Source organism: Pseudorasbora parva, chromosome 7, assembly GCF_024679245.1.
Source record: "Pseudorasbora parva isolate DD20220531a chromosome 7, ASM2467924v1, whole genome shotgun sequence".
Taxonomy (NCBI): Eukaryota; Metazoa; Chordata; class Actinopteri; order Cypriniformes; family Gobionidae; genus Pseudorasbora; species Pseudorasbora parva.
In genome coordinates this window covers 34,486,588-34,511,724 of record NC_090178.1, presented here as the reverse complement: position 1 = coordinate 34,511,724, position 25,137 = coordinate 34,486,588, and the positions used below count along the sequence as shown (strand labels likewise).

General features: G+C 41.4%; 1 pseudogene; it reads right to left on the bottom strand.

The window, feature by feature from the left end:
• Positions 1-1,661: 1,661 nt before the first annotated feature.
• LOC137083985 (5S ribosomal RNA) lies at positions 1,662-1,778 on the bottom strand (annotated as a pseudogene).
• Positions 1,779-25,137: the final 23,359 nt, after the last annotated feature.

The following is a 25,137-nucleotide window of genomic DNA, read 5'->3' as shown; positions in this document are numbered from 1 at the left end:
GTCTCCAGCTGAATGTAGCTCTACAACGTTGCTTCCTTTAATATACATGGATTAATAAATATGCAAACTAGACCAGCCTCCACTTACTCACACCCACTCGTTCAAGTTTACTAAAATTACTGTAGTAAATGCTGCACGATGGTATCGCTCTTTACAACGTCGGACACATAACGGTAATTAATATGATTAAAGGTGTCATGAACTATCTTTTTAAAAATTTTATACTGTTGTCTTAGTTAAACTTATGATCTTTCCATGGTTTTTACATTCAAAAACACCATAACGAATAAGTAATGGGCTATTTTCTACACTTGTTTTGAGGCTCTCTCCTGAACACTTGGTTTTAATGGGCGTGGCTAACTGAAGACTTTAGTAAACGCCCATGGCTAGGATTGGATAAGATTTGCATATTTAGTGAACTTCTGCTCCCCCTTCAGTCATTGTGAGGAACTGTTTTGAAAGCGGCAACCAGAATAATTCACAGAACGTATTTATCAAACAAACACAATGATTTACAGTGATCAATTCCACAATTGATTGGATATATATATATATTTTTTTTTATATATATATTTTTTTTTTACTTGGCCCGTCAGATTTGTTGGATATAAGTGCAAAACGTCTCTGGTTACGACTGTAATCTTAATCGCTATCCAATCACATAAATCTTAGTGACCTGTGACAGCTTCTGACATCATCAACGTGCGACCAGGAAGTATATAAGGGCACCCTGCAGACACAACCGTATCCACTTCATCTGAAGGGACTGTTCACAGGCAGGCCCTGAGGCATGGCAAAGCGACGCAGTCGGGCTGACAGTGGCTGTCTGCTTGGCTGACAAAGAACTAGACATCCAGTTACCACCTGGGGACTCCCCAGGGAGGCCATGAGGGGCCTATTTGTCGACGAGGTTCTGCTGAAGCTGACATTGTTGGGGAGATTCCTCCCAGGCGCACATGGGCCCTGATGTCACGACTCTCCCGCAAGGAGTCCACTGCCTGGACTGCCCAGGCTGGCTGCTCACAGCTCACAGCTGGCTTCATCCGGAGGCTCACGGGGTCCTCCATGCGAAGCACAGTCTCATCCGGCAGTGCCTACAAACACAGACCTAAACACATTGCCAAAGCAGTGTACTCAGAAAAATAATAATAATAATAATAATAATAATAATAATAATAATAATAATAATAATAATAATAATAATAATAATTCATTACACTTATATAGCGCTTTTCTAGACACCCAAAGCGCTTTACAAGGGGGGAATCTCCTCAGCCACTACCAATGTGCAGCATCCACCTGGATGATGCGACGGCAGCCATTTTGGACCAGGACGCCCACCGCACACCAGCTGATTGGTGGAGAGGAGACAGAGTGATTAAGCCAATCAGAATTATTAGGGGATTATTAGGATTATTAGGAGGCCATGATGGACAGGGGCCAATGGGCAAATTTGGCCAGGATGCCGGGGTTACACCCCTACTCTTTATCGAAGGACATCCTGGGATTTTTAACGACCACAGAGAGTCGGGACCTCAGTTTAACGTCTCATCCAAAGGATGGTGCTCATTGACATTATAGTGTCCCCATCACTATACTGGGGCATTAGGACCCACACAGACCACAGGGTGAGCACCCCATGCTGGCCTCACTAATACCTCTACCAGCAGCAACCTGGTTTTCCCATTTGGTCTCCCATCCAGGTACTTGCCAGGCTCAGCCCTGCTTAGCTTCAGTGGGAAACCAGTCTTGGGCTACAGGGTGATATGGCTGCTGGCCAAAAAGTGCCTTAAAAGTGCCTTAAAACCTCTAAGTGAGGAGAGTACAACTTACGTCACCTGCATCAGGGCGGCAGGTCTTCTATACAGTGGCCTGCCGTTCATGCTAGGGCGTCAGCCCTGGCAATGCTTAGGCTTCCAAGGGGAGCATCCGACCGAACTATCACGAAGCACGCGGGTTGCGAAGTGCAGCTCAACCCGAGCCCTAAAAGGTGGAGCAGAAACACAGAGCAGAGGGCAAAATTATTCACAAGTATGTTGAATAATGGCCACCATGGCCCCACATCTTCAAGGAGGGGGCAAGGGGGCCGTCCAAAGGCCCACATATCCTTTTACCGCCTTACTGGCTAAGTTTTCGATTCTCATACTGCTCTCACCTTTTCTTTTCCAACTGCATAACTAAAACCCTGAACGCAGAGAAGGGGCGGGCCCTGGCCAGGCAACTCTAACATGAGAGGAGGCTGACTAGGGATGTGCGATAACATCATAACACAACCTGTAAACAAACCTGGGGGAACATGCCTGCATACCAGTATCTACTAAGGCTAGGAACACAATTCCCAAAGCCTCAGAAACACCCTGCCTGAGCCCCACAGGGCTGGGCATGCATATGTAGTTCATGCGTTAGCTTAACTCACCCTCCGTCCTTGCGAGGGGTAACGTTAAACGCCTGCCCTACGGTGGCCAATAGCTTTAGCTGAACCGCTAGGAACACCCACACTCACTTAGATTGCAATGCTACATTCCCGCAAGAATGAGCAGTAGCTCACTCTCATCACACTGAGAGGAAACACCACTGTGCACACAGCTGGCACACCATGGCGGCTACTCTCAACTAGGGAGGCTAGCTCTAACCAGCCGATTAACGGCTTATACCTATTCAAAAGATCGTTCTAGCCACCAAACAGGGGAACTACCGGGCCTTGCGACACACTCTCGGCGGGGAGTATACAGCATTTAAGAAAAAAAACTAATCTCCCTCATACAGAGGACTTACCCGCTCCCACCGGCGCGAGATGACATCCGTGCACAGGCTATACTCACGGTATGCAGCATACAGACGCACACACCGCCCGACGGGTGCTCTCCGGGATGAAGCATCCAACGATGAATCTTGCACTTTACGACCCCTCATAACCTATCAGGGAAGCGGTCGAGTTTACTCAAAACTCCCTTCTAACAAAGGGGAACTCATCTTTCCCGCTTCTAGTGCTTCATGATAGCTTCTTTCCATAAGCATGTAAAAGCACCCCAAACCTGAGGGGGGCGCCCGCTCACCAGGCCAGACGGGCCGTCAGAGTCTCACATCCGCTCATCACTGGCCCCGTCCGGCCTGATGTAAAGCGCCAAGGGAAAGGTGGGAGGAAGGGCTTCATTCTTTATCTATGTGCCCTAGTGGGCGGGGTTCTATCCCGCCTTCACTGGTTCCGGTCTTTGTCACCGGCCCTCTTCCTCCGGTACCGGGTGTCCCGTCTCTTTTGTGCCCTACTCCGCCACGGAGGGGCGCCCGGGAGGCCACGCTCGCTCGTTGGTCCCGCCTCCAGTCCTCAGACCGTGACGTACCAGGGACACCCGCCTGCCTGGGCGCGGCCCCGGACCTCAGCGGAATACAGGTCTTAAACGCCACTGAGCAGGCTTTCGCCTCTCTGAACTTCCCCACCACCGCCTCGACGGAGGTGCCAAAAAGCTCAGAGGGTGAAACCGAGGCATCGAGGAGAAAGGTCCTCTCTTTCCCCCCGATGTCCGTGAGGTTCAGCCACAGATGCCTCTCCGTGGCCACCATAGCCTCTATCGAACACCCGATGGCGACCGTTGTTTGTTTAGTGGCCCGGAGAGCTAAATCCGTGTTGCGGCGGAGCTCAGCCATCGCATCAGGGGGCAGGCCCTCTTTCCTGATTAAGGTCCTTCAGCAGGTCGGCTTGGTAAGCCTGCAACACCGCCATGGTGTGCAGTGCCGCCGCCTGACCGGCTGATGTGTACGCCCAGCAAACGTGAAGTCGTTCTCAACGGTTTAGACGGCAGGGTGGGAGCTCTCAGTGTCGATGCCCGGCCAGACGCGAGATAGTTCACAAACGTCTCATCAACTGGCGGCATCGACACGTACCCCCCCTCGGCCACTCCCTCCACATCAACGAAATTAGCCCGCTGATGGCGGTATAAGCGAGCCGAAAACGGGGTCTTCCATGCCCCCGCGATCTGCTCGTGGAGATCGGGGAGGAATGGAAGGCTCTCAAGAGCTGGAGGGTTATGGCCGGAGAGAAACTGATCATCCAGGCGATTTGGACGAGTGGTTTCTCCCCTAACCTGCCACCATGGCACCTGGAGCCGATCAGCGGCCCGTTCCATAACCTCCAACAGCTCCCCGTACACGGGGCAGGATGGCTGGGAGGGTTCGGCCTCAGCCGCGTCACCACCCTCCACTTCCATCCCTTGCTGAAGTGGGAGCTCCTCGGCCGACGATGAGGAGGAGTCAAAATCCAGCTCCTCCTCCGGCGGCCGCACCTCGTGATCTGGCCCATCGCCGAGAACAACCTCTGTCTCTAGACGGCGGGCCACATCCAGCTGGGAGCACCAGGACATACGTCGCCGCTCAGCCTCGGCATGAGCGGGACCGCTCCCAGCCGCCGGTCCCTCTTCCCTCAAGAAAAGGGCCAGACGAGAGTGGAGTGCTCCTCACCCAGAGTGTGTGTGTGTCCTCAGGCATGAGAAACCTGGGACACGAGTCTGCACACTTTCTGAAGCTGTGCTTCTTTTTGTGCGTGCACATGGACATGAAGTGTTACTAACTCAGACAAAACAGTCCCTGAAGACAAAAGGATACGGTTGTGTCTGCAGGGCGCCCTTATATACTTCCTGGTTGCACGTTGATGACATCACAAACACACGTACAATGTCTTCCCCACGTGAGCTGGAACTTCCTTACAAATACAATTCAACCACACATTCCTAATATTAGGATCCAAATGAAGCTTATGCATCAACTGTTTTCTTTCACAACCAGGAATAGTGCAATATCTTCTATCTTCTTTAGCATGTTTATTGCTGCTAGCAAGCGTGATCCTACTGAATTTGGCATGCTTATTATTCTCTAGAGGCAGTGTTTCACCACACAATAACGTCAAGGTGAGACACATTTAGAAATCACCTGAAACTTACAGGATATTTTTATATTACTATGACCTTTTATATATTATCAAAACCTCAACAGAAAGTTGATTTCACAATTCATGACCTCTTTAGCCTTTTGCTTGACAATATCATCAAACAGCTAAAAATGTCTTGCTAATGTCAAAGAACCTTGCCAACAAATTGCCTTTTCAGTCTGACTTCTAAAAATCTGCATCCTTAGAAATGTTAATTTACATCATATACATAATTCACCTGCTATATTGTTAAATACAGGGGTGTTAAATACAGGGGTATGATGTCACTTTGTAAGCCAACTGGCAGTTAGCATCACACTGTTTTTTCCAAGTTTGAGTTTGAGTAGTTTATCAGAGCACAAAAATGAGTATGATGAGGCTGTAATAAATCACAGATAGCATCTTTAGTCCCATTTAGCCAATTGTTGGCAAGTTTGCACAAAGGAAAACTGGGTTGAGGACAAGGGCAGAGGAGTATTATTTATTTAACAAAAGAAACAATACAAACACAAAAAACTACAAGGGGGGAAACATAACTATACCAACAAATAACAAAACTTTAAACATACCAGCAATCAGAATTAAAGGAAACAGTAAAATGAAGGACATAGACAATGAATGTCTATGAATGTCTATGCCCCCGGGGCGGGGCGGGGCGGGGCGGGGCGGGGCGGGGCGGGGCGGGGCGGGGCGGGGCGGGGCGGGGCGGGAGGGACAGACCAGACAACACACAGTTCAGGAGGCCAAGACAGCCCACACAATTCAGGAGGCCAGGGCGGCACAAACAGTTCAGGGAGCCAGGGTGGCACACATAGTTCAGGGGCACATACATTTCAGAGGACCAGAGTGGCGTACACAGCTCAATGGCTCAGGGTGGTGCAAACAGTTCAAGGGGCTGAGGTGACAAACACCATTCAAAAGGCCAGAACAGCACACACAGTTCATAGGACTAGGGCGGCGCATACAGTTCAAGGGACAGAGACAGCGCACAGTTCAGAAGGTGGAGTCTTCTCTGGACCCTGTGCCCTCTCGGGACTCCATGGCAGAGGAGGGGGCTGGGGCAGCATGGGCAGAGCAAGGTGCCTAGGCAGCATGTCAGGGATGGCAGCAACCCCGGACCGGATGGTCTCTGGGCTTGGGACCACTGGACTTGTTAGCACCGGAACTGTCCTTTCCAGAAGGAAGCCCTTCTTCTCCTCCTCTGTTTCGGGACCCCCAGACTCAGGGCCACCACCACTGGGACCACCGGAACTTTCCTCACCTCCTCTGTGTGCGCCCGTGAGTCAAAGTTTCAACCATAGCTGCATCTGAGGAGGCGGCAGCTTCATTGACAACCCTCCCCACCTTCCGAACAACCAGGTCCATAAATGTCCCAGAATTCAGAATTCCTCTCATTCCTCTCATTGATGGGCTAATCAAGAACATAATTGAAAAGGTCCTTAAAAGTTCTGTCATTGAGCCCCAACCCCTCAATTGCACTGCTAAAATCCAGGGAAAACTGTTTAGGATCCACCCCCTGTTGGCAGATTAAACTCAATGTCCTGAATTGCAAAATGCGCTCCAATTGAGGGCAGGTGTTTGTTGGTGTGGGTTGCACCTCTGCTGAGTTCTCGGCAAGGTCAGATCGTTATGTCACATTCATACAAAGGAAAACTGGACTCAAGTGCAGAGGATTAGGATTTATATAACAACAGAAACATAAAACAAACACAAAAACCCATGACAGGTTTTTATTTATAAACATAATTATAAATAATAGAAATAACTTAAACCATAATCACAAACAGAATCACAGGAAACAAAGGATATAGACAATGAACCAACAAAAACTGCAAAACACAAGGAGAATATAAAGAGGGACAAATCAGGCATGTAATGAGGGAAAACAGGTGAACAAATTGTCACTGAAAAGATAACAAGAAGGGCGGGGTCAGACAAGAGACAAGAGCAAATTGACCAAAATAATTAAACACCACAAGTGCCACACAGGACAGGACAGGCATTTGACGCTTGTTAGCAACTGCCTAAGACATGTAACAGCTTAAAAAAGCTGCGTGTGTGATAATAGGCTTGTTTGAGATGAGCAAAATCTGCGCAGAACCGATCACCGGTGATCAGCGCGAGATGCATGCCGGTTAGAACTGTGTCCGAGGGCGGTCCGCCTTGCTCTGATGTCATGCTGACGTGTGTCAAAAATCTCTCGCGATGGCAAGGCGGATGTGTCGGATTCTGCAGTCGAGCGCAGTTGCTCTCCACCGACTGCGCTGACCAAAAGCACGATGGGAAACGACTTGCTGACGAAACAGCTTAATGCTTATTGGTTTAAACAACCGTGATGTAAGGCTGTTTTTTTAAATGTTTGATTTTAAAACTCTGATATCATGTTTTAATGTGTATAAATTATGTGTGGATATTCTCAAACTCTCGGAGAGTGCGATCTCTCTGTTGGTTATGTGATTGTTGTCATATTAATAAAAATATATAAAAACATGTATGTAATTAAAGTAAAAATGCTTGATAAACAGGCCTTTCGAATGGAAATAAATAACAAAAACTTTGGGTGTCTTGTTCATAATATTTATTTTCATATAAAAGCAACAGAACTTAAATGACATCCAGTTTATCAGCAACACAGCGCACGAGTGTGAATCCCGCGATATCCGCAACTGATCTCGCAGGTGTCTGATCCACTACGAGAGGAGATAACTGTCCGGCTTGCCTGAACTTTTTTCACTCCTCCCCTCACTGCAGCCGCCTAGTCTCGCCTTTATTTCAGGCGAGGCAAGGCGCATCTCAAACAAGCCTAATGCTGATGTATTAGAAATGTTGTAGAATCTTTGAGCACAGAGCATGACAGAAAACGTGAAGTGGATTTTAGTGTATTACGGCCAATAATGAGATTCACCACCCCATCAATGCTCAAAATAGTACATTTTACTGCACAATCACTCACAAATAATTTAGACCTTATGTGCTTAATGGAAACATGGCATCAGTCTGCAGTTTACTCAGCACTAAATGATGCCTGTCGCCCTGGTTACAGCTACTGGAGAATGTTGTGGTGGTGGCTTAGCTGTAATTCATAGACAAACTTTAGAGATATCTTTTCTCCCCCTTTGCCCAAATGATTTGAATACCTTGCTTTTAAATGTAAACCCCGTTTTTTTCTTTGACAATACTCCTTATTTATTGGCCCCCCAAAACAAATTCTGTTTTTATCACTGAGATGTATGACTTTCTTACAACACTCTGCTCTACTTCTGCCAACATTTAAATATTAGGAGATTTTAATATTCATGTAGATACCCCCTCCTGCTACCTGGCAGATGAGTTTCTGCAATTATTGGACTGCCTCAATCTCCAACAGCATGTGGATGTACCCACTCATTCTTGGAGGACTTGGTCATTTCCAACTCTTCTCATATTAGAAACCTCTTGTCCCTCCGGTTATCGCACCATCCAACATAAAGACACACACACGGCTGAAATTAATATCCGGGAAGAAAAAAATAAATCATTATATCCTTATGATCCCGGATGAGCCCCCAAATATGTTATGTCCCTCAGTTGTTTGTCTAGTGTTAAACTGGAATGCAACATTTTATCAGCTGTGCGGGTATCTACATGAGGAAGGTAAATAAATGGAGAGGACAAAACAGCTACCTTTTAAAAAAAAGGTTTATTGCTCAGTGCAAATTAAATGGGTAAGGTGTCAAAAATATTTACAAAAATATTTACAAACAAACATACATAAAGTAAACAGAAAGAAAACATTAACTATACTCAACAAACCGAGGTGGGAAGGAAACCACGAGTAGAGGCCAAATCAAAGAAATTAACAAAACAAAACAACTAACTAAGTTTAACCACTAAACTAACTATCAAAGCAAAATGTAGAAATATAAAGTCTTCAGCATTAAAGACGCCCAAACTAAACTACACTAACTAAACAAAACAAAGCATACAAAATGCGGTACTCTCTCTTAACCTAGTCTGTGTAATACAGCAACAAACAAACGTCCTGCGTGGTGCGCAATGTATGTCGTACAACCTGATTTTCCTGTGTTTGACCACCAGGCCATCTCAATGGAGCTGCCACACCCCTCTTCCCATACCAAAGATACCCATCAAATTTGCTGCAGGAACCTGGAAAAGATTAACCAAGACACTTTAACTATAAACCTCCAGCAATTCTCCCCTGCTGATCTTTCCTCAGCCACGGTGTTTGTTGACTTCTACAACCAATCTCTGAGCAATATTCTAGATCTTCACGCCCCTGTCAGAACTAGAATGGTCACCTTCTCGCACTCAGGAGGATGAACTCTGGAGGATGAAGACAGTTGGGCATGTACTTGAGAGGCATCTCAAGCTCTCAAGACTCACTGTTCATAGGCAAGCTTATAGAGAGCATCAGAAGGCCTACGCAAGTTACTTGAGAGATGCTCAGTCACATTACTACTCTTGCATCATCAACAATAACCCTGGAAACTCCAAGACGCTATAAATCACATCCTCAAACCGCAAACTCACTCTTTTTCTGAAGCCACAGAAAAGAGGTGCAATAAGTTCATGACCTTTTTTAGGAAAAAAGTGGACAACATCCACTTGCACCTATGTAGCACCTGTGCTCTGCCTGTCCCGACTGCTGATCCACAGCCTGGGACCTTCCAACATCTCTGCTGCTTCTCCATCATCACACAGCACAAGGTTGAGGACATCATCAGAAAAATTAAACCGTCCACCTGTGCACTGGAACCTTTTCCCACAGCCTTGGTAAAGTCTAACCTCATCTTAATTCCCTTTATAACCAAGATCATTAATCATTCCCTCCAGGCTGGCCATGTTCCTTCTTCACTAAAAACTACTATCATCGGACCACTTCTTAAAAAAAAACACTTTAGACTCAGATTTTATTGACAACTAGACTCATCGCCAACCTTCCATACCTTTCGAAGGTGCTGGAAAAAGTTGTTGCTGCACAGCTTCAGGTCCATTTGGAACCAAATAATTTATATGAGAAATTTCAGTCTGGTTTTCCGCACAGGAAACAGCACAGAAACAGCATTGGTCAGGGTCACAAACAATCTATTGATGGCGACAGATGCTTGTTCCCCATCCCTTCTCATCCTCCTGGACTTAACTGCAGCTTTCGATACTGTTGATCACAACATCCTCCTTCACCGTTTACATTCCACCATCAGTCTCTCTGACTCGGTCCACAACTGGTTCTCTTCTGATCTTACTGGAAGGAACTGAATATGTTGCATTGGGAGAAGCTACATCCCTGTCACACAGCGTCACCTGCGGTGTCCCTCAAGGCTCAGTGCTCAGCCCCAACCTGTTCATCCTCTACATGCTGGTTGTGTTTTCACTGCTATGCTGATGATACTCCACTTTACCTAAGGACAAGTTCATCTCCCTCTGCTGGCGCCACGCCATCCACTTTGATCACTTGCCTGGATGAGATAAAGGCGTGGATGAAGCAAAACTTTCTGCAGCTAAACAGCTCCAAGACTGAAGTTGGCACTCCATTTCAGTTCTGGAATACTGTTATTACCAGTATTGCTTTTTTTGATCAGGACATTCCACTTTCTACATCAGTCACCAATCTGGGGGTCAGAATGGAACCGCAACTTACTTTTGAAGCTCACAACAAACATCTGTGTAAGACCTCCTTCTGTTAGGGGTGCTGGGATGAAACAGGGACCCAAGAGCAGATTGGCAGTTAGTTTGGTTTATTGACCCAACAGCAAGGAAAAACAACACAAAATAACAGGCAGCCGAGCTGCCAGGTAAAGGGCTGAGCCAAGGCAAAATCCAAGGAGCAGTCAGGATATAAGCCAGGAGACAGTTCAGCAATGCAACAATCCCTAAGGAAAGTTGGTAAAGAAGATGGGCCAGGGAGGGGTCAAAACCAGAGGGAAACCACAGTCCCAGGAGCAGAGCACAGGTAACAGTCCAAAACAGAAGCAGAAAATCATTAACCATTTAACTGATCCAACACAGGTCTGCATACAGGAACTGGGCAAATCAAAGAAGAAAAAACAAGATTAAACAAACAATCAGGGCATTAAAGCTTGGCACGACTAGAACAGGAGTAGTTTGGACAGTAGTGAAACGGACGGTGTGGTGTGACAAGCAGCGGGGCGAGGGACCGAGAGAGCGGGCCGGTGATGAGTGTTGGTGAGTGCCAGCTGCATGGCACACCGGTCTCGTCTCGCGGCCATGTGACGGGAGCATAAAAGAAGGAGCAAGGTCTGCGGAAGACGAGAGAGGACCAGGCCTGGACTTTACGTTATGTTTTGTTTATGTTATATAATATACAACATAATTGTTTTATTATGTTTGTGTGGGCAGTCGTCCGTGAGGGGCTGCCCGCAGTTTTACTTTCGTTTTGTTAATTTATTTTGAATTAAAGTTTTGAAACGTTCGCCGGTTCCCGCCTCCTTCCTTCCCATCTACAAACCTTATTACAGATGGTAACCAAGACACACTGACAGAGAAGCAAAGATAGAGAGAAGTAGTGGAGGAATCAATGTAAAAACAAGAGACAGGTGTGTGTGGGGAGAGCTGGAGCACTAAACCAGTGAGTGGAACAGACAACCACACACACAAAAAAAACTGATGATCAAACCAGAGTCCTGACACCTTCTTCCACCTCAGAAACATTGCCAAACTTCGTTCTATACTAACACTGTCAGATACAGAGAAGCTTGTACACGCCTTTGTCTTTTCTGGACTACTGCAATGCGCTCCTCATCGACATCCCTGGCAAAAATCTCCAAAATCTGCAGTATATTCAGAACAGCGCTGCTAGGATCCTCATGAGGCTGCGCAAATACGACCATATCACCCCATTCTAAAATCACTCCACTGGCTTCCTGTCTCGCTCAGGATCGAGTATAAGATCTCCCTCCTTACCCACCAGTGCAGCCATGGTGACGCACCCTCCTATCTCAAGGAACTCCTCACCACACAAACATCCACACGTAACCTCTGCTCTGTTTCAAACTATCTTCTTAAAAGTCCCACAACCAAACTCCACACTATGGGAGATCGGGCCTTCTGCTCTGCAGCCCCCAGTGCACTGTAGATGCTTTAAACGTGGTGTTAAAACCCACCTTTTTAGCAGAGCTTTTTGATTGATTTGTTACTTCTTAATTTTTCAGTTTGTTTGTTTGTTTGTTTGTTTGTTTGTTTGTTTATTTATTTATTGTTGATTGTTGATTGTTTTAAATCCGTAGCACTTCGAGATTTTGTTTAATATTAAGTGCAATACAAATAAAATGTATTATTATTATTATTATTATTATTATTATTATTATTATTATTATTATTATTATATTTCGTTATGTCAAAAAACACCAGCGATTTAAATCCGTGTGTTTGAGATCTTCTATGGTTTACTGCAGTCTTAAGGAAATACTCAGCAATGGTGATGACTTATGACTTTCACATGGTTTGTCTTAAAGCATAGGCCTATTAAAACACCACATTGACATATAAACACTATGAAATACTTGATTTTCACCAAAGGGGCAATTTAAGTATATACTTTAATATGATTTCTTGACTTCTGAACTCTTTTTAAAAGTATGCTAAAGTGTAGTTTTTTACATATAAAGATGTGTCACACTAGGTTTGGCATAAATTCTGTAACAAGTTGCAACATATGAAGTTTGAATTTGTGGAAGTGTAAATGAGACTTGAGAGCTTTTGTTGTTTGTAATGAATAACTAAAATTAAATTTTCTTTCTGATACAAAGCCTATGTATTATATGACTTTGGAACATGTGAAATATAGGACATACTGAGTTATTTGAAGTTGTTTTTTTTGTGTCATTTTTGGAACTTGACAGCTCATCGCAACGTCAGCATTCTGCTAAACGTCCTTTTCATTGATGAAGAAAAATGAGGATGATGACAGAATTTGGTTGGTTTGGGTGAACTTTCCTCTTCTTGTTATATTTTACATAAACTCTAAAGGTTTTCAAACATGAGCAGTTTTGGGTCATGGATGAATACATGGAAAATCCATCATACAATCCATCATTCCAGCTGCATCACTCACCACAATCCCTGGAGCATCATTTACATGACGGTACTGTAATCATTTACACCACCGCAAATGGTCAATCAAGACAAGAAGTCTGTAAGCTAGTGCTGGAATTAACCGTGAAGAGGAGGGAGATGGCAATTATAACCACATCCCCCTGCCCCCTTAACCACTGTTTCAACGGCACACATACATATGTATCACATAGTGATACGAGCATCTTAGACACACAATCTTTCTCCCCTTGGTGTTCAGATTATTTTTAGACCGGCTGTAGTAGAAAGTAAAAAACATGAAATTAAAGAAATAGGGTTAATTTAAGTAGGTGGAATAATAAATAAAAAAAACACTGTACATGAAAATTAGTTTAGAAAAGGTCATAGCTGAGAGACTACAGGGTGTGTGGGAGTGGGAAAAAAGAAGAAATTTGTGACAGTGGCATGTGATCTTGCTATTCTCATCACTTGTGACTCAACGCACATGTAAACCTTTAACACAGAACACACCACCTCTGACCTTTAACCATTTCATAATGACATATCCAGCTAACTGGTAGACTGTGTGACAAGACCTGCATTTTTAACAAGAACAATGTGAAGATTAGTTGATTGGGAGTGTTTGGGCGTCTGAAACTTTTTTTTTTTTTTTTTTTGGTGCTCAACGTGATATATTTTCACATATATCTGTACAAACTGATAAAACTACTTACAGTATAGATAACTGGGTAAATTAATGTTATGGTCATGGAGGTTTTTGTTACAACTTACTCCACATCCCACATGTGTCAGGGTTCTGTCACTTCCGTCTACATTATTCTTGGGTGTATTGTCTTGTGTCTTCTGTCCTTGAAAGCTGTTGTGAATGGAGTTTGGTGTTCAGATCCCAGCACTTCAGTCTAGTCTGGTTGTGGTTTTGTGTCAGGATTTGGACATTCATGCTCAGAGTGTTAGTCTTTTGTTGTGAGCACACTGGATGAGCATTCACTCATTCTTGTGTGCTCTGTCTTGTGTGAGCATACAGTTCGAGTTTGCTCGGCTGTAGGCTCTTCTGTCCGTCCTTTCATGTTGTTATGTTTTGTGTGAGCATGCGGCTTATGAGTTTCATTGGCTGCGTGTTCATGTCTTGCCTTGTGTGAGCACCTGGCCATTTGCTTGTGTTTTCGTCATGTTTGGTGTGAGCACATGGCTTGTCATGTGTTTCTTTGTGCCATGTGTTCTCATGTCCATGGGCGTAGGTTTAGGGGAGGACGCTAAGTACTAGTCCCAATCAACATTTTAAGACTGCAAAATTGTCCCCACCAATATTTTAGCAAACTCATTCGTGCTGCTATATATGGTCCCGTATTTACAAGCAAAACGGCACGTCCCGCCGTATCAAACCGGGACGGGATGCACAAGATTGGGTTTTAGCGCTTTGCTGCTGCCATAGCGACGGAGTCTCGAGAACATGCGCTGTAAACTTGCGCGGTTACTTAAAAACATGTCGAGCTCGTGTCCAAATAATTGCATAATAATATCATAATAGTAAATTATTAAAGATAATTTAATTTAATTTTTGAATTTCAGAACATTTTTGTCAGTAAAGTGGTTACTGATTCAAAATGACTGCTTAAAGAGACCACCAAAAAATTAAAAATCTGTCAATTTCCTCACCCTCAAGTTGTTCCAAACCTGTATGCATTTCTGTTATGTTGAATTCCTACCATGGAAGGAAATGGTGCCCCCAAAGCAGCCTGGTTACAAAATTTCTTCAAAATATCTTCTTTTGTGTTCAGCAGAACAAAGAAACTTATACAGGTTTGGAACATCATGATGGAGAGTAAATGATGACAGAATTTTTTATTTTTGGGTGAGCCATCCCTTTAAAGTGCACCAATATAGGCTACTAAAGAGTTCTTTAGAAATAAATAAAATAATCAAATGTAAAATACTATAAAATGTGTTCTGTTACAAGCTTGCATAGGCCTACTTGATTCCATGTTTATTGTTGAGCTGTTGTCATTGTTTAATTGTCACTCTTATCACTATCACTCTTTAAATGCCAAGTTTATAAATGATTTTCAAAAACTGATTCAAAACTGATTTGGAAAAAAAACTTACACACAAAATAACTTATTTTCAATACAAAAAGTGATTGTGCATGATTATGTAGCATTATGGCTTTACAATCAAAAATTGTGGTTATAATGGAAGTCAATGGGGCAAAAACAGCTACGAACAGTAAATGAGTGAGTCATTTACTGTCATTTTTTATATGACAGTATATCATTTTATATTGATATACTGTCATATAAAATGACAGTATATCATCACAATCATTTTTTATATTGAAAATAAGTAATTTTGTGTGCATGTTGTGTTTTTTTCCAAATCAGTTTTGAAAATCATTTATGAACTTGACAAGTAAAGAGTATTTTGTTTTATTATTATTATGGTACTGGATTGGGCCGAAAAGCCTCAAAAATTTAATAATCGTATTCATTCCTAAACTATGGTGCATTTCCATACTCAGTACTAAATAATAGACTATATAATCTGTGCAAACCTGGTGGGATGTCCCCACCAAAGCTGAGACCAAACCTACGCCCTTGCTCATGTCTATTGTCTAACCCCGCCCACCTTGTTTCCTGATTATTGGATCATTTGCCCCACCTGTCTCCCTTGTTACCCTCTTTTGTTTGCTCCCTATTTATTCTCCTTGAGTTTGCAGTCCTGTGCAAGATCATCGTCAAACATGACTCATGTTTCCCTGCTCGTCAAGTCAAGCCAAAGTTAAGTCTTGCTTTTCCCCCTCAGGGTAGTGTTTGTTTACCTTGTTTTATTTTATTAAATAAAGTACATTCCTCCTGCAAATTGAGTCCTTGCTCCTTTCACTTCTCCCAGTCCTAACAATATGGGTTGTAACACTACTAGAAAACATTTTGTGTATGTCAACTGTAACATCTATTTTTTTTTTTTTTTGAAAGGGGTGGCTCCGTTTTTTTTCTTTTTTCTAGGCTTGGTTGTGTTTATGGGGCGCAGTATAACGTCTTAATACTTCTTTTTTTATGCTGTATTTTTCTTACCTTTATTCCACACCGCTGTCTCCACTGTCCTTTGAACGGCTCGTCTGCTTCCTGCTTCTATGAAGCCCATCCCCCCGGACACTCCACGCCCCTTACCATTACGGGCAGAAGTCACATCTGGGTTTATGATGTCACCAACCCGGGAAGAAGTTTGTTGTAGTCCAAACCAGCTGTTATTGTATTTTAAAAGACAATATCTCCGTTTGTATTGAACTTTCAAACGCTGTATCTTTGCAGATACTGTTTATGCTCAAGCAGCAACATTACACCCTAACTAAAGTTAAAAAAGTGAAATCGCATGCAACCACCCCTTTAACATTGCATGATATATTCAACACTGTCAAAGTCCTGAATCCTGTTGCCATGAAGCTAGCTAACAAAATCTTTCAGTTTCAGAATAGATTTGTTGAGAAATCCAGATAAATCCAACCTGGTTTAGATCAAGTTCAACCGTTTCTCAAAGCTTGGTATAAACTCTGTCAACTCAGGTTTAATCCAGAGTTAGCGATTCACTCTGAAGCATGTGCACTTGAAAGTGTGACATGTGCGTCAAACAGCAAATAATATATTAACCATAATTAGCGCCAAAGGATGAGCAATTTTTCTCTAACGTTTTTTTCACTATAAACTTCCAATTTGGAACGAGAGATACAGGGGATGTGTCTTTATTGCATCTTTACTTGCAGTTGATTGGTCCAGTCTGGTTTGTGATCTCTAACCCAGAATAAAACCTGCTCCAGGTTAGCCGTGTAGTGTTACCATGTTACCATGGTGATAAACACCGGTAAAAACCAATCCACCTTCTTGAGCCCAAAAAATATGTTTGCTCAAACTAATCTTGAACTTACATGGGTAGCAACTGAAACCAGTTTTTTGCAACAGGCCACTGAATAATTTACTGGGGGGAGAAAAATGTGGTTTCCATAAATTCCCCTTTTGAAAAAATGGGCAAAAAAAATCAGGTAGTACAGAATGCAATTTTTGTGACTTTTTTCACAATGTATAATAGGGTGACCAAACGTCATGTTTTCAACTCCTGTCCTGTGTGTTTTTTATAAAGTGATGAAAATGTCCTGATTTCGGACAGCAAATCTGAGGCAGCATTACAGTTTAATGATCTACTGCAAAGTAACACAAGCTTTGGTGAGAATTCAAAAAATATAAATTACTACAGTAGTAATTTCTCACTAGAATTGACATCAGAAGTGGAAAATGTTGTTCAAAAAAACTTTTACATACAAACATTTACACACAAACTGACCAGAAACTTTTCAACAATCTTTCTTTTTCTAGCTCAACTTTCAACGGATGGAACGCATAGAACTGTGGGATATCAAAGGCAGTGAAGGATACATCTATGCTGCCTTCAAAAATCAATCAGATGAAGGCTATTCGGACTATAGCCTTGATGCCTTCCTTCCTTAAAATGTGTCCTCCAAAGGCAGCATTTATACGTTTTCAGATGCAGCCATGGTCCAGACGATCGTTGGCTTTCAAACTGAGCATCAGAATTGAGAAGAAAGGTAATTTAAGTGACTTTGAACGTGGCTTGGTTGTTGTTGCCAGACGGGGTGGTCTGAGTGTTGCAGAAATTTCTGATCTACTGGGCTTTTCATGCACAATCTCTAGGGGTTACAGAGAATAGTCAGAAAAAAGAGAAAATATCTAGTGAGGGGCAGTTCTGTAGTTCTGTGGGTGAAAATGCTTTGTTGATGCCAAAGGTCAAAGGAGAATGGACTCACTTGTTTGAGCTTATAGGAAGGTAACAGTTACTCAACTAACCTCTAGTTACAACCGAGGTCTGCAGAAGAGCATCTCTGAACAAACAACATGTCACAGCTTGAAGCAAGATGAGCTACAGCAGCAGAAGACACACTGGGTGACACTTCTGTCAGCTAAGAACAGGATACAGGATACAATTCAATACAATTCTGCCTTGTATCAAAGGTTCAGGCTGGTGGTGTAAATGGTTTGGGGATATTTTCTTGGCACACTTTGAGCCCCTTAGTACCAATTGAGCATTGCTGAAATGTCAAAGCCTACCAGAGTACTGTTGCTGATCATGTCCATACCTTTATGACCACAATGTGCTTCTGGTGGAAACTTCCAGCTGGAAAACACATCATGACACAAAGCTCAAATCCTCTCAAACTGGTTTCTTAATCTTTACTCATATGGAAACTGTAATCTAGTAAAACCATAGAATTTGCTTATGCACTTATTCAAACTTATTCAAATTTCCAAGATGATTCATGGTAAATTTAGAATTTTAATACAAAATCATTCGAATATTTTTTTTTCTTATTAATGTACACACAGCACCCCATATTGACAGAACACAGAATTGTTGACATTTTTGCAGATTTATTAAAAAAAGAAAAACTGAAATATCACATGGTCCTATAAGTATTCAGACCCTTTACTGTAACACTCATATATTTAATTCAGGTGCTGTCCATTTCTACTGATCATCCTTGGGATGGTTCTACACCTTCATTTGAGTCCAGCTTTGTTAGATTATACTGATTGGACCTGATTATGAAAGTCACACACCTGTCTATATAAGACCTTACAGCTCACAGTGCATGTCAGAGCAAATGAGAATCATGAGGTCAAAGGAACTGCCTGAAGAGCTCAGAGACAGAATTGTGGCAAGGCACATATCTGGCCATGGTTACAAATTAAATTCTGCTGCACTTAAGGTTCCTAAGAGCACAGTGCCCTCCATAATCCTTAAATGGAAGACATTTTGGAAGACCAGAACCCTTCCTAGAGCTGGTCGTTTGGGCAAACTGAGCTATCAGGGGAGAAGAGCCTTGGTGAGAGAGGTAAAGAAGAACCCAAAGATCACTGTGGCTGAGCTCCAGAGCTGCCGTCAGGAGATGGGATAAAGTTGTAGAATGTCAACCATCACTGCAGCCCTCCACCAGTTGGGGCTTTATGGTGCCTTAGTGCCAGACACATGAAAGCTTGCATGGAGTTTGATTTTTTTAAAAAAACACCTGAAGTACGCCAAGATGGTGAGAAATACGATTCTCTGGTCTGATAAGACCAAGATAGAACTTTTTGGCCTTAATTCTAAGCGGTATGTGAGGAGAAAACCAGGCACTGCTCATCATCTGTTCAATACAGTCCCAACAGTGAAGCATGGTGGTGGCAGAATCATGCTGGGGGGTGTTTTTCAGCTTCATGAATGTGACCAAGTTCAGGGATATCCTGGACGAAAACCTTCTCCAGAGTGGCCCCTTTGAAATCAGTAATAGAGGAGTGGCTTCACAACAACTCTGTGACTGTTCTTGAATGGCGCAGCCAGAGCCCTGACTTAAACCCAATTGAGCATCTCTGGAGAGACCTGAAAATGGCTGTCTACCAACGTTTACCATCCAACCTGACAGAACTGGAGAGGATCTGCAAGGAGAAATGCCAGAGGATCCCCAAGTCCAGGTGTGAAAAATGTGTTGCATCTTTCCCAAAAAGACGTATTAGACGCTGTATTAGATCAAAAGGGTGCTTCTACGAAATATTGAGCAAAGGGTCTGAACACTTAGGACCATGTGATATTTCAGGTTTTCTTTTTTAATAAATCTGCAAAACTGTCAATAAAATGGTGTGCTATTTAAGGGGGTCTGAATACTTTTCGTACCCACTGTGTGTGTGTGTGTGTGTGTGTATATATAGTAGTATAGTATAGTATAGGCTATTCAAATTTCTATTCAAATAAATTACCGGTAACAGATCATGTGTGTATAGGACCTTTTCAAAAATACCCATAAATTGGCTCCATTAATTTACCAATAAGTGTAACCAGTATTACCAGTAATTTCTCCGGTGAATGGAATAAAGATTAGAGGCATATTTATGTATGAAATCAGAATGTGCTGTAATAAGAAGTCTGCTCTGGGCCAATCATAAAGACTTAATACATAATGACATGATTACTCTGTGCTGTTTACAGTAAGGTTTTTAATGGTTTTCTATTTAAATATGCACTAAATTATCATCTTTAACCGTTGAGCCACGTCATGCAGCTTTTTCAACGTGTCACGCTCGACACCCAGCCTTCTTTTCCATTCATCAGCTCTTCAGCTCTTCTTCGGCTCTTCAATTGGGTCGTGTTTGATTCTCTGTTATGCCTGTCACTCAGACATTATTGTCAAATTTAACAAATATTAAAACTAAAGCACTTCTCCTAATACGGGCGGATAAAGACAACGGCGCAGCATTTATAGATCATATCTGATGATGACTGACATCACAGATTTTACCGGCATTCTGCTGCAGATGTGGGAATGGTCTGGGGTAAAACCCCAGAACGTAGTTGCTTGCATGAACAGCATATTTGTGCATTTACTGGTAAAGAAATTCTAGTAATTTTACGGTAATTTACCAGTTTTGCTTTGTGAAAGGGGCTAATGATGCCCTCTGTTGGTAGGGAATAGTAAGATGGCCACTCAAACATTTCTGGTGGTTTCACCAACGTAATCCAGTCATTTATATAGATCAGTGGGTGTACCTAATAAGCCCTTTCAACTACTGTCATAAGTAGGGTGGTGATCATGTATCATAGTGATTTTACCCCTATTGCTCATTTATAACTCATCTACTAATCTACTAATCCCCGGTCTCCCCTGCAGGAGTTTGAAAATGTGGAAACTGTTTTTCAATAAAGCAACATAAGAACATTGCACATCTGAAATAGAACAAAACAGTTCATCTCACATCCATTTTATTGCACAGTATGAAACAAATGTAAATATTCAGCAGCCCAACATTATTTAGCTTGTGTATGTTGCCAGCTGTGAGACAATAAAACTGCACAGAGCTGAGAGCTGTTAATGATACTCAGACATAAACTTCTTCAAAGATTCTCATTTTTGCTAAGGACACAAACAATGTTTCCCATGCAATTATATAATCTCTATGGCTTTACGCAATTTGGATGATTGACTACTATAAGTGAAATTGAAAAGAAGAAAAAAAATACAGCGAAGAAAAGCAAAATCATTACAGACAATAGGCAGCAGAACAGGCTGTTTTACTATTGTACCGCTCGATTGCAGTAAATTGCATCAGCACAGCCTCCGTTTCAATAGTCTAGTCGCTGCTTCCTAAATCTCAGGAATAACACGGTCTTGAAATCAATTTCAATAAGAAAAAAGTGACAAGTGCCTCATAAAATCAGCCATATAACTTTAAGTGGATGTGCTCTTCAACCTGTCAGCGAAGTCAAAACCAAGTCAGGACAAATTATCTTTCTGAAGACTGATAGAGCAGACCTGATCTCCAAGAGGGCCGAATCTAAAAACTGCCTCTGCTCATTTTCACAAATTTTGATATTATCCATGGTCATAGTCAAAAACGTATCCACTGATTTGATTCGGTGGGCTCAACCTGTTAGATATCCGAAAGCCCTCCAAGAACTGTCATCAGGGCATAAACTGCAAATGCCATTGACCTTCAAGGCTAAATTTTATTAAAGGAGAAAAAAGGATTTGATTTTTCTTAATTTGTCTTTCTCAGGGACACATTCGCAGGCTTTTCATTTAATTCAGCATAGGCTGAAAAACTGCACGTTCTTTGCTTAAGCTTCATAGAATTCTAGGAATGCAAGGATTGTGATCTGTAGCATCTGTTGCACATTTGATTAAAAAGACTGGCTTGCTTTGGCCTTATCTTTCACTTTACCGTGTGAAAACACGAGGCTGTGAAAACTCTAAAGAGCAGTCACACATTAAAGATATAGAAAAAGAGAAAACCGTCCAATTAAGACACTCAGTGGTTTGTCAAGCAGTTCTTTTTTCTTTTCTTTTTTTTATTTCCTTAAGTGCATATATTTTATTTAAAAAAGACATAATGAAGATAATGATTACTGTCCCGAAAAAAGGGAACTTTTTATCCAAAGCATATTTGTGAAGAACTACAACATACCAAATATACTTTAAGATGAACTACTCAAATTAAATATATATTTTTTATTAATTTGACAAGGTCTGAATCCATTTCTAAAGCAGGTATCCAAAAGTAGGGGAGAGCGAGGGCACAACCTGCTTTTTGACTGTCTCAGTTTGAGTAAATCCACTTGGGGGTTCAGAGTATTTATTTTTCCCCAAAGTAATTTCACATATCTAGTAAAATTATGTGGTTTTGTTCCATTTATACACTTTTTTTTTGATTTACCCTGAAAGAATGGAAGTAAAATGTGACAACATGCCCCACAGGTGGGTAACATGACCAAATGACAGCTTAAAATGTTCTATGATATAATCAAAAAATATTTCCAAGACAAACTAAAATATTTTGTCAATAAAATATAGTTATTAACTTGTTTACATAAAATGAAGAAAAAAAAATTCCTCACACAAAAACACACCTCAAAACACAGTTATACAACAATAGCCAAAACATATTAATATAATAATTAATAGCTTCTGGGCATTGACTCTTAGTCATTATTCCCCTTTTTCTCATGGTTTCTCGATATATTTCATAAAAGTGTAGAATAGAATATCATATTTCTAATAGGGGCTCATTGTAACAGTGTGACAACATGCCCCATCTGCACAGCTAAACCCAGCTCGTGTCTTCTGCATGTTAGATCAACGACATCAACTGTTAAATAACAGATATAACATTAAAATAATAGCAGATTTGTCATATTTTAAATAAACATAAAAACAGATGAAAAATAAACTTAAGACATTTACTTTTGCTATGGTTAAATAAATGTTCAGTGATCTCCTTCAAAGATTTTTTAATTTTGGTGCAATTTTTTCTCTAAATAATATTGACATGCCAACTATTAAATACACAATGTTTTGTCATCCTAACTTGTGTGGAAAGTTTTAAACCATGTGTGTTACAACTAACCCCATGTTAGGTTGTGCCCTGCCCGCCTCTACCCCAAATCATGTTAATACATCAAAAAAATCTTAATGAAGGCAGAAAATTATTGAGGACATCTGAGAAACGGCAGTGAATTAGCATTAGCATTAGCATTAACAGGAATTAGTCCTCCCTAGCAGCTTCCGACCGTTTGGCAAACACACCAAAATTAGCTCCCTACTAGAACGTGTCAATCAAAATGCAGGGTTGAGCACACAATGACTGTTTGGAAACCGGATAGTTTCATTAGTAGTCACAGCTGAACTTAACCTCTGGCTATAACAAATCTTACAGGGAACAGAGATGATTAATCTGACTGATTTCAGTTTGGCTGACAACACACAAACATTTGTTAAGCCTTACATGTTGTGCCATCCTACTGAAAAATGTTATCTAAACGGGTTGAGCTAACTTGGAAAAGTAGTCATAGATTGCTCAAATTGGATACATAAAGATGATGGATTTAATTTAATCCTGTCTGAGATATATTGCATGAAATATTCATTCAGTTGCTTCAGTAAAATTGATTAGAGTACTGCATTTGGAATATCCTCTCTTTATCCCTCAGGGACATGGCTTGGCTGTTTTTGGTTGCAAATAAAACCTATTATCTAAAGTAGATTGGTCTCTACACTGGCATTTTAAAACCACTTTTCACACGTCATCTTTTTACAACAAATTGTGATGAAAGCAGGTGCTTAACCTTCAGAAAACGCTGATTGTCAACCTCAGGAGGTAAAATACGCTATTTTGTGTTCTATTGATTTCAATTCTCTGTGATTTTCTATGAATCTTCCATTTTTCCAACCCTGTTACTACGTCTTTAACTATCACTATAGCTACTTTTATTGCTAGGTTCATTTTAAGGTATAGAATAAGTTATTTATATATGGTTTAATATAAGTTTTCATAAAAGGTTTTATATAAGTAGAAATGTCATAAATTATATATTTAATACTTTAATGTGTTTCTTCTTCTTTTGTTTTCTGGTGATAAAGTATGTTTACCCAAAAATGAAAATACTGTCATTAATCACCCTCATGTCAACCTGATTAAACCTTGATGTTATGAAGCGACACAAATATATTTGTGTACAAAAAAATACAAAAGTAATGACTTTTTTTCAAGAATATCTTCTACCCGTGTCAGTCTCTAACGCTGTTCACATTGTAAAGACTTCTGGATTCCACATCAGAAAGCCCGCTCAGTATTGGTCAATGTTGTTTACTTAAGCACCACGGCGCATGTATCGCAACAGCGTCAGATCATGACACAGAAGAGAAGAAATTGTTGTGATTGTAGCCATGTGGACTATTTTAACAATGTCTTTACTACTTTTCTGGGCCTTAAAAATGGTAATAACGATGCACTCTGTGGGGTCAGAAAGCTCTCAGATTTCATCAAAAATATCTCAATTTGTGTTCTGAAGATAAACAAAGGTCTTACAGGTGAAACCCTAATTCCATAAAATAATACTATGATGGGAACCACTTAAAGTTTTTATAAATGAACCCTTAGATGCTCTATATAAAACCTTTTCTTCTAAGAGTGCACTCAGTAATTATTTCATTAGAAAACATTGTGCATATAATGCTTTAATAATAGTAATAATAAAAACAGTGTAGGGTAAAAAATGTTAAATAGTATGTGAAAGTGCCATTAACAAGTGTTAATATTTGTTCATTTTAATTTCCCACCTTATATGTTTCTGCTCCCTTGGCATGATCCCTAATATATTGTACTCAGCCCCAGAGCGAGGCTTTCCAAAACCTGTTATTATTCTCATTGACAGAATGATCAAAAGCTGGCAGCTTCAGGAGAAGCTCTCTGGTTTCAGCTTGCTGAGTAACACAGATCTACATTTGGCCATAAGGCATTCAGCCCCACAGAGACGCTCCATTCCAAAAGCCGTTAGTCAACTATCTGTCAATTAATAACAGTAAAACAGTCTTACAGTGACTCCATGTCCTGTGGGGAACCAAACTATTGAACCAAATAAAAACTTGCTTACAGATTAACCTTTTTTTTTTAATTGAAAGAGCAGCAGTGAGCATATTTTAAATAGAATTAATTAAACAGTCTCTGTACAAATCATACCATCTGTTCTCGTAATAATCTTTTTTTAAAACAACTAAAAATAATGCTGTTTTTAAAATAATCTTAGTTTTTTTTGTGTGTGTGTGTGTCCCTATATTGAGATGGTTGGTGGTGTTA